The sequence below is a fragment of the Cupressus sempervirens genome, chromosome 1 (genome assembly GCF_028749045.1).
Source record: "Cupressus sempervirens isolate cs-2001-9-10 chromosome 1, ASM2874904v1, whole genome shotgun sequence".
NCBI lineage: Eukaryota > Viridiplantae > Streptophyta > Pinopsida > Cupressales > Cupressaceae > Cupressus > Cupressus sempervirens.
Window position 1 is genome coordinate 428,476,425 of NC_143118.1, and position 10,802 is coordinate 428,487,226.

Sequence of the window (10,802 nt, forward strand, 5' to 3'; positions counted from 1 at the left end):
TTTCTCTATTAAAAACTACTAGATCAATGGACATCTTGTTTCAATCATGATTGCCAGCCATATTTATTATGCATATATGTTTCAATCTTGTTTACTGACCATATTTATTTCAAGATTTTAGATATGCATATCTTTATATATATCAAAAGATCTTCAATAGATCTGTAAGATCTGAAAATTAATTCATTGCAGATGTTTCTATAATTGAAATATTTATAGGAGGCATCCAACAATATTTCTAATAGGAAGTTTAGATACTTTATCTCAATAGAATCTGAGTTTCTTTAAATGAAACTATTTTATAGTCATTTAAAGATCAATCTGTATTGTATATATAGATTCTTGTAGCATATTGCTTCTAATAAGAAGTGTCCAGATCTCCCTTCCAAAATTTGAGTTTCTTTACAATCCAATTTTGAAGCTTGCTAGGTATGTTTACAGGAAAAACAAGGCCAAAAGTATATGGGGTTGTTTTCAGAGATAAATATGGAGTTGAGTATCAAGTCTATTTGAAGAAAGGAAAGAGTGAGGTTATAATCTCTGTAGGGGCATTGGGAAGCCTGCAACTACTTATGTTGAGTGGAATTGGACCTTTAGAGGAATTGATGTCCATGGGAATAATAGTAATAATGAACAAGCCTGAAGTGGGAAAGAATATGGCTGACAACCCCACGAATCCTATTTTTGTTCCCTCTGCAGTTCCTATAGAGCTCTCACTCATTCAAGTTGTGGGTATCACCAAATATGGAACCTTCATTGAGGCATCCAGTGGATATAGCTTGTTTGCCTAGGTATGTATAAAAACATCATTCAATTAGATCTATTAGATTTCTATGATCTATGTTAATGAAATTTCAATTTTTGGACACACACATTCTTCACTATCTCCACTACTCTCATCTTCATAACCGGTGATTTTTTGTTGAGAGAGAACATTGGCATGGAATATGATGCTTTGCCCACTTTCTCTTACAGTGTTGCAAACATCTTGTAGATCTTAATTAAGGGAATGTGGAGAGAGGGCATAAGACCCACTTTTGATTCTATCTTGTATTGTTCTCATTCCACATTCGAGGGGTTATCTAAGATTGAATAGTACCAATGTTGGAGAAAACCCAATTGTGAGATTCAATTATTTTGAGCATCTAGTGGATCTACAGAGATGCATGAAAGTAATAAGGACTATTGAAAAGGTTATAATGTCTCGTCCTTTGAAAAAATTCATTCCCCACAATGTAAACCTAACTCAGATAATGAGTTCAACATTTCAACATCCTATAAACTTGATTCCTAAGAAAACAGGGGATTGGGAGTCATTAGAGCAGTTTTGTAAGGATAGAGTGACTACAATTTGGCACTATCATAGAGGATTTCATGTGGGTAGTGTTGTTGATAGGGATTATAAACTCATTGGAGAAAATCATATTAGAGTCATTGATGGATCCACTTTTCTCTTCTCCCCTGGAACTAATCCTTAGGGTACCATGTTGATGCTTGGAAGGTGTGTTTCATTTTATTTGAATTCTCTTATATGATATGTTCTTTTTATTTGAATTCTCTTACATTTGTACAGTCACCCTTAAACATCACACACTAATATTTAAACATCACACACTAATGAAAGAATTCGCATTTGCATACATTGTCATGTTCTGATGATGCTTGTAAAAAATATCTGAATATGATCCATATTTTTCTGCGATTCATGTAGATACATGGGAGTGAGGATTTTGAGAGGATGACTGGGCAGACTTGCTGGACTATAATCTTACATAGAGCTCTAGGAGCATGAAAAGATCAATCAAACAGTCGATTTTCCTGCCAAAGTTAATAGTAAGAACTCTAGTATAGAAGAAAGCATGGAGATTTATCAAGAATGTTTCTCCCCATCTGAGAAATGTCATTAAAATCTGTCTCTCTTTTTACCAATGATATTCTCTCTAGAAGTCTAGCGAAAGGCAACATGGTTCTTTGATAGGAAAGCTCTTAATTCTATAGCCTAACAAAGCTTATGCTCTTTTTAAGCAGATGCATGTTTGGTTCAATTATTAATATAATTTGTACATATAGAGAGATGTACCTCTTTGTAAATAGTCCAATGGTTGGAGATGGTTATGGTTGTGAAGCTTATAATATATTTTGAGATATTTTTATTGTAAAGGATAGATAAAGTATAATGTCAAACAATATTAGATTTGTGTAGTTTATAATGATTGGCAAAGTAGTCTTTGAATTTTTATTGTAAAGGATATTTAAGTATAATATTTGACTATATTAGATGTTTGCAATGTATAATGATAGGCAGAGTAGTTTATGAATGTATCATACTCTATGATTCATTATGAAGCTCACACTTGGACACTTATAATGTTACAAAAGTTATTTTCAATAGATGCTTTTCCACTTCAAACAATAATATTTTTAGTTATTGGATGTCAACAGTATCATTTATAAAGAAATAATAATACATATATTTAAAAAAAATTGAGTAGATATTCACATCAAAACTTTTATTTCTACATTCTTCTTATACATTAGTTCTATATGGGTAAGTGCACAAAGTTGTGGTGCCAAAAGGGGGGTATAAGTGGACACCTTTTTCCTAAAATCTACAATTTTTGAAATTCAACAAGAATTTGAAGATAGTTATGCTAAATATTTTAAGATATGACAAAAAAAAAGTTGTCCTTTGAATCTAGTTTCTAAACTACTAATTTTTTTTTCAAAATGGTTTAGTTTTAGGTCCTCAAAAAAGGGGCCACAAAAAGTGGTACTATTTATTTCGAAAAAATATAACACAGTACAAAGTGTTGGCCCCCTAAAATTTTAACTTTTTTTTGAAATTCTTTAATTGCTTTGGTCAAAAGTTACTTAACACTATGTAGTTTATCCTAGATTTTTCGGGTAATTTTATAATGTGTATTTTTTTTTAATGAATTTTTTAACGAGACACATCCCAAAAATGTGAAATATCTATGTGCTACCATTGAAAATAATTGAAAACTAATCTTAAATCAAAACTTTTTTTTTCAAAGTGTGTACAATGGAGTCTAGTTTCTAAAAAACTAAGCTGTTGCAAAATTTGATGAACGAGCTAAAATCTATAGCCCAATTAGTACATGGTGGTTTTTGACAAAAAATGAATATACATTCAAAAGAAATTATAGATGAAAGGCTTGAAATAGTTCAAATTAAAAATAAATTAAATGGTTAGATAGCTAACATAGAGACCTATAATGGTATGTAACCTAATCTTATCGATACCCAACCATGAGGAATCTTGAAGGGGAGCACACAAGAAAAATCAATCATTTTTGGTATGTTTGCTAGAAAACACGTCTTAGACTTGTTTATAAACTCCAAACCTTTGGGTTGGATCTCCAAGGCAAATCCAAGCCTTAGGCTTGGTTTTAATACAAAGCTTTCAATAGCGCATGCGCCCTATAGCGTGCATGCGCTATTGCAAGCATTTAAATTTTCAATAGCGGATGCACACTATAGTGCACACGCACTATTGAGACCTAAATTGCAAACCAAGTACAAGAGAGAGTTGGGGGGGGGGGGTGGGGGAATGGTTATGTGTGTGTGAGACAGAGAGAAAGAGATAGAGTGAAAGTAGGGGATGGGAGAGGGGAAAGAGTATAGGATGGGAGAGTAGGGGTGGTAGAGAGAGTACAAGATGTGAGAGAGAGTAGGGGTGGAAAAGAGAGAGTATGGGATGGGGGAGAGAGATTGAAAGTAGGGGATGGGAGATAGAGGAAGTGTGAGAGAGAGTACAGGTTAGGAGAGAGAGATTGAGAGTAGGGGATGGGGAGAGAGAGAGTAGGCGATGGGAGACAAAGTGGGAGAGGAAGAGCGAGAGAGAGGAGGATGGGAGTGCATGTGTGTGAAAGAGAGAGAGTAGGGAATGGAAGAGGTGGAAGACAAAGTAGCTCGAGAGAGAGTAGGTGATGGGAGAGGGAGTGAGAGAGGGAGAGAGGGGGGATGGAAATGTGTGTGAGGGAGAAAGAGAGAGAGAGTAGGGGATAGGAGAGAGTGTGAAAATGTGAGAGAGAGTAGGGGGTAGTGAGAGTGAGTGAGAGAGAGAGAGAGAGAGAGAGAGAGAGAGAGAGAGAGAGAGAGAGAGAGAGAGTGTGTGTGTGTGTGTGTGTGTGTGAGAGAGAGAGAGAGAGAGAGAGAGTAGGTAGTGGGAGAGGGAGAGAGAGTGAGAGACAAAGTAGGGGATGGGAGAGAGAGGGGGGATGGGTGTGTGTGTGAAAGAGAGAGAGTAGGGAATGAGAGAGGGGAGAGAGAGATAGAGAAAGTAGGGGATGGGAGAGAAAGAGAGTAGACAATGGCAGAGGGAGTGGAGAGGGAGAGAGAGGGGGGATGAGAGTGTGTGTAAGAGAGAAAGTAGGGGATGGGAGAGAGTTTGAGAGTGTAAGAGAGAGTAGGGGTGGTAGAGAGAGAGTGAGAGTAGGGGATGGGAGAGAGAGAGAGGGAGAGAGTGAGAGAGAGAGATAGTAGGTGGTGGGAGAGGGAGTGGGAGGGAGAGAGAGGGGGAATGAAAGTGTAAGAGAGATAGAGTAGGGGATGGGAGAGTGTAGGCAGTGGGAGAGGGAGTGTGAGAGAGAGAGAGGGGGGGGAATGCCAGGAATGTGTATAAGAGAGATAGAGTAGGGGATGGGAGAGAGTGTGAGAGTTTGAGAGAGAGTAGGGGGTGGCAGAGAGAGCTCATATTGAGAGAGAGAGAGAGAGAGAGAGAGAGAGAGAGAGAGAGAGAGAGAGAGAGGGAGGGATGGGAGAGAGTGTGAGAGAGAGTAGGGGATGGAAGAGAGAGAGTGAGAGTAGGGGATGGGAGAGAGAAAGTAGAGAGGGAGAGAGAGTACTTGAGAGAGAGATAGTAGGTGGTGCAAGAGGGAGAGAAAGGGGGGGGGTGGGAGTGTGTGTGACAAATCTAGAGAGTAGGGGATGGGAGAGGAGAGAGAGAGAGGTGGGATGGGAGTGTGTGTCTATGAAAGAGAGAGTAGGGGATGTGAGAGAGGAGAGAGAGTAGGGGATGGGGGGAGAGAGAGTAGGCAATGGTAGAGGGAGAGAGAGAGGGGGGAATGGGAATGTGTGTAAGAGAGACAGAGTAGGGGATGGGAGAGAGTGTGAGAGAGAGTATGTGGTGGCAGAGAGAGCTCGTACGAGATTGGAGAGAGAGTGAGATTAGGGGATGGGAGAGTGTGAGAGAGAGTAGGGGATGGGGGAGAGAGAGAGAGAGGGGGGGGAGGGATGGGAGAGAGAGAGAGAGAGAGTAGAGAGGGAGAGAGAGAACTTGAGAGAGAGAGATAGTAGGCGGTAGGAGAGGGAGTGGGAGAGGGAGAGGGAGAGAGATAGGGGGGAGTGTGTGTGACAGATCTAGAGAATAGTGGATGGGAGAGAAGAGAGTGGGGGGATAAGAGTGTTTGTGTTTGTGAAAGAGAGAGAGTAGGGGATGGGAGAGGGGAGAGAGAGAGTAGGTGGTGGGAGAGGGAGAGGGTAAGAGTAAAGGATAAGAGAGTGTGTGAGAGAGAGTAGGGGATGGGAGAGAGTGTGAGAGAGAGTAGGGAGAGGGAGATAGAGAGAGGGGGATGGGAGTGTGTGTGACAAATCTAGAGAGTAGGCGATGGGAGAGAGAGAGATAGAGATAGATAGAGAGAGAGAGAGAGAGAGAGAGAGAGAGAGAGAGAGAGAGAGAGAGAGAGAGAGAGAGAGGGCGATGGGAGTGTGTGTGTGTCTATGAAAGAGAGAGAGTGTGACAGTGTGAGAGAGAGTAGGGGGTGGTAGAGAGAGAGTACAAGATGGGAGAGAGTGAGAGAGAGTACGGGGTGGCAGAGAGAGAGTACAAGATGAGAGAGACAAAGTGAAAGGATGGGAGAGAGAGTGAGAGAGAGAGTTGGGGATGGGAGAGATAGAGAGTAGAGAGGAGAGAGAGAACTTGAGAGAGATAGATAGTAGGCAGTGGGAGAGGAGGAGAGAGGGGGATGGGAGTGCATGTGAGAGATCTAGAGAGTAAGGGATGGGAGAGGGGAGAGAGAGAGGGGATGGGAGTGTGTATCTACAAAATAGAGAGTTTAGGGGATGGGAGAGGGGAGAGAGAGAGAGTAAGCGATGGGAGAGAGAGAGTAGGTGGTGGGAGAGGAAGAGAAGGGTGGATGGGAGTGCGTGTAAGAGAGAGTAGGGGATGGGAGAGAGTGTGAGAGAGAGTACGAGGTGGTAGAGAGAGAGAGAGAAAAAATCTAGAGCTTAGGGGATGGAGAGAGTGTGAGAGAGAGTCGGGAGAGGGAGATAGAGAGAGGGGGATGGGTGTGTGTGTGACAAATCTAGAGAGTAGGGGATGGGAGAGAAGAGAGAGGGGGGATGGGAGTGTGTGTCTGTGTCTTAAAGAGAGAGAGTAGGGGATGGGAAAGAGTGTGAGTGTGAGAGAGAGTAGGGGGTGGAAGAGAGAGAGTACGGCATGGGAGAGACATAGTAAATGGATGGGAAAGAGTGTGAGAGAGAGTAGGAGGTGCCAGAGAGAGAGAGTATGGGATGAGAGAGAAAGAGTGAAAGGATAAGAGTGTGAGAGAGAGTAGGGGATGGGAGAGAGTTTGAGAGAGAGTTGGGGATTGGAGAGAGAGAGTAAGAGTAGGGGATGGGGGAGAGAGAACTTGAGAGGGAGATAGTAGGCGATGGGAGAGGGTGTGGGAGAGGGGGAGAGAGAGGGGGGATGGGAGTGTGTATCTATAAAAGAGAGAGTTTAGGGGATGGGAGACGGGGGTGAGAGAGAGAGTAGCAGATGTGAGAGAGAGTAGGGGATGGGAGAGAGTAGGGGGATGGGGGAGAGAGAGATAGTAGGAAGTGGGAGAGGGAGGATGGGACTGTGTGTGAGAGATCTAAAGAGTAGGGGATGGGAGAGGAGAGAGGTTGAGAGAGGTAGAGAGAGTAGGCGATGGGAGAGGAAGAGAGAGAGAGAGAGAGAGAGAGAGAGAGAGTAGGGGATGGGAGAGGGGGGAGAGAGAGTAGGGAGAGAGAGGGTAGGGGATAGGAGAGGGGAGAGAGAATAGGGGGAGAGAGAGAGAGAGTAGGGAGGATAGAGAGTAGGAGGATGGAGAGTGATGTGTTTTCACATAGTGCATACACACTATAGTGCATATGCACTATATGAAATCACCTAAAAATGGTCCCATTTCATCCATTCTCTGCTTTTGGTCTATTGTGCACTCTGTTATTTCGACAAAAATTACGGGTTTCAACATAGAAAACACTATTTCAACACTTTTTGAAGCTAGCAAACACCAAATTCAATCATTGGATACGCAATTTGAAGACTTTTTGAATATTTCTTGTATAGAAAAGGTTAGTGCAATCCATTTTAAATATTGTTTGTTGATATATAGATACCAATTTAATTATGATTTGACATATTGTTTAATATATAGTGAATTCATTGAAAATTGTATATTTGAATGAAATGTTATTTCGAAATGGTTAGAAATTTGACAAGTCATTTGATATATATTGTGTATTCATTCAAATAATTATAAATTTTATATGTATTTGAATAATTTGTAATTTACACATTTTAAGTAATTCAGATGTTTGAATAATTTGACATGTAGAAATCATCATCATGCTAAGGAAGAAACTCAAACTCAAACAAATGAAGATAGGGAGAGAGATTTGGCAATTAAAAGAGAAAAAATGAAATTACTATGTGAACAAAGAAAATTGCAAAGCAATAATGAAAAATTGACTTTCGAAGAGGATCAAGAACCACTAGTACAAAGAAACAAAGAGGAAGAATTAGAAAGACAAAGAGAACAAATGAGATTGTTACACTCAAGAAGACAATTGAATTGTGAAGCTACACCATCTTCCAATGTTGGAGTCATATCATCTGCTACACCATCTTCCAATGTTGAATTCATATCGTCCTCTCATGTTGAAAAGACATTGATTTGTAGATTTGACGATATACACACTCCATCATGTCATGTTGAAAGCACAACATCAACACATCAAGTAGGTGATATTCCATCTTTTACATCTTATTGCCAAGACACATCATCTTTGGTTCAAGGTACGCAATACACTCAACCTTATATTGATGTTCAAAATGTTGAGAGAATTGGAGAGATTAGATCACCTTCTAGAATTCATTTTAGAAGACCAAAATATTTGATTGATATTGATACTAACATTTTGGAATCAATGCTTGACAAGATTAGAAAGCATACTTGTCAAAGAAAAGTTAATCATATGTGGAGATTATTTTTTAAAGAATTAAATATTACAGGTCAATGCCAATTATTTTTTGAAATGATGAGGAATTTGAAATTTGGGCCTATCATGAAGATTCTTGGGCTAAGAACGATGGACGATTCAAATGAAAAAAGAATTGTAAAGAATCTAATGAGTGCTTATGACAAAGTGAGTTCTAAATCATGCACCAAAGATAGTAATATTAAAAGATGAGTACTTACATCAACAATAGTAAGTAGCCAAATGAAGAAAGGTCGACTCATGAGAAAGACAAGCAAAATATTAAAAATTGGTAGAGGTACTCTAAGGAGGGCCATGTTAAGGTGTGAGAGATTGAAAGATTTAACAAAAAATGAGTTATGGACATTTAGTGGTAGACTATTGCAAAAGGATAAAGAAATTAGTGAAGCCTTGAGTGTTTCCCCTAATCAAAGAGATCTTGTAAGAAGGAGAATTGGTAGCCAAAATTGTGACCCACATGTGAAACATTTTTTTGACTCAAATCAGTCACAATTTATTGGTATGTATCCTCAAATTTGAATAAGTCAAAGATTTTTTGAGATGGGTAAACCTTTTTATGTGAAGATAAATCACACGCGCACAACTTGTTGTTGTAGGACACATATTGAATTTTCTAACCATTTTGATGTTTTAAGGCATATATGTGTATTTTTGCATTCTCGGTTTGTTTTGCAGGATTGTAACATGAATGAGCCACCAAGATCTTCAAGGGAATTCATATCCAATATTTTATGTGAAATAGGGGACGACCAAAATTTTTACAAGACATCATGCTTGGATGGTACATGCTTATTTTGTGGTTCTTTGCAACTTTTATCAACTTGTCAACATATCGATAGTACACATGCAATTGGAAATGAAATAGTAGATTACAAAAAATTTAGGACAGTGACATATGCTTTAAAAGATGGGAAACATGGTAAAAGATGTGATTTAGTCATTGAAAAGATTTCAGTGTATGAGTTCATGAAGATTTTTCATGAAAAAATTATTGACGAGTATGTAAGGCATACCCATAGAGGTTGATGGCTAGATTTGCAATTCAAGTTATGCAAGGATAGGTTTCCACTGGATACCATTGTTTTGGTTGTAGATTTCACAGAGAACTACACACTACAACCACAAAATAAGGTGCAAGAAAAGTATTATACTTTTCAATAGGTTTTCATATTTGTTCACATAACATTCATGCATTCACCTACAAGTATAAAGGATGATAGAAAGATTTTGAGGGAGTACCATTTTTACATCAACAATGATTCATCACATTGTACGAAGTTCGTACATGGTTATTTTCAACTATTTTATGGAGATTTGGCTATAGGGGCATAACATATCATCAACACATTATTTGGTCAGAAAATTGCGCATCTCAATTCAAAAATGCATGGATGTTCTATTGGTTGAGCAGAAAGCATAGGTTGTGTAGAATTCAATATATGTGGAATTTCATAGAGGTTGGTCATGGTAAGGGAGAGCATGATGGTGCAAATGCATGCATTAAAAGAGCCTTGGCTTATGAAGAACTAAAGTACAAAGATGGAGCAATATTGATAGATGCAAAATCTATCATCTAATGGTGTAATGCTAAAATGGGTCTAGGTAAGGAAGGTGAGTCTATGGTTCGTAGATTTTTTTTGGTTGATAGATAATACTAACATTGCACCATATCACAATTTTTGCACACTAATATGATCTAGTGAGTTACACTCTTTTAGAAGCTTTAATGCAGGTTCATGGAGTATCCACACACAAAAAATGGCATGCTATTGTCCATCATGTGCAGAGGAAAATTGGGATGACTATGAGTCAACTGAATGGGTGGACAAATGGGATATACGAGTTTTGGACCCAATTGACACCTATCGTCCTCCACAAGCTCTGGAAATGGTAGAGATGGATTCGTCTATTGACTTTGACCGCTTGTCAGATCTAGTGCAACTTGGTAATATATATATTTATATATCTTTGTAATTTGAATATGTAACTTTATAACTTTTACCTAAGTATTTTTTGAATTAATGACCGCATTTTGTACATTTGTCACTGCAGGCCATATTTTTGTTGTTCTTGCACCTGAAGACAATGAAGAAGGGAAAGATTATTATTTGTGTCATGGTGTTGAAGCCAAACAAAAATTGGATCACTCAGTTATAGATGGTGAAGGTTTAGAGTACCATGTCAGTGTGGTGGTTGTAACTAGCACATGGCTTAGACGATATTCTATGAAGAACCCTAACTTGTGGTTATTCAAGGATTGGAAAATAGAGAGGAAGATTCTTCATTATTCAAACCTTGTTGTCGCATCAAATGTCCACTTGATAAAATATGGTGGAAAACTACATAATAAGATTCTTTGGAAAGTTCACGAGTCAGACCATGAGGCAATACTTGAGACATTAAAATGTTGAGCAGATCTAGTTGGCTCAATAGATTGAATAGGGAGAGAGGGAGAGAGAGAGAAGGAGTGATCAATTGGATCCAAATACAATGTTGCAACCTCTTCCCCAAGACTGTCCACATGACTAAGGTGG

At 39.0% G+C, this 10,802-nt stretch overlaps 1 pseudogene; it reads left to right on the forward strand.

The window, feature by feature from the left end:
• Window positions 1-431: 431 nt before the first annotated feature.
• On the forward strand, window positions 432-1,766 carry LOC149578104 (protein HOTHEAD pseudogene; annotated as a pseudogene).
• Window positions 1,767-10,802: the final 9,036 nt, after the last annotated feature.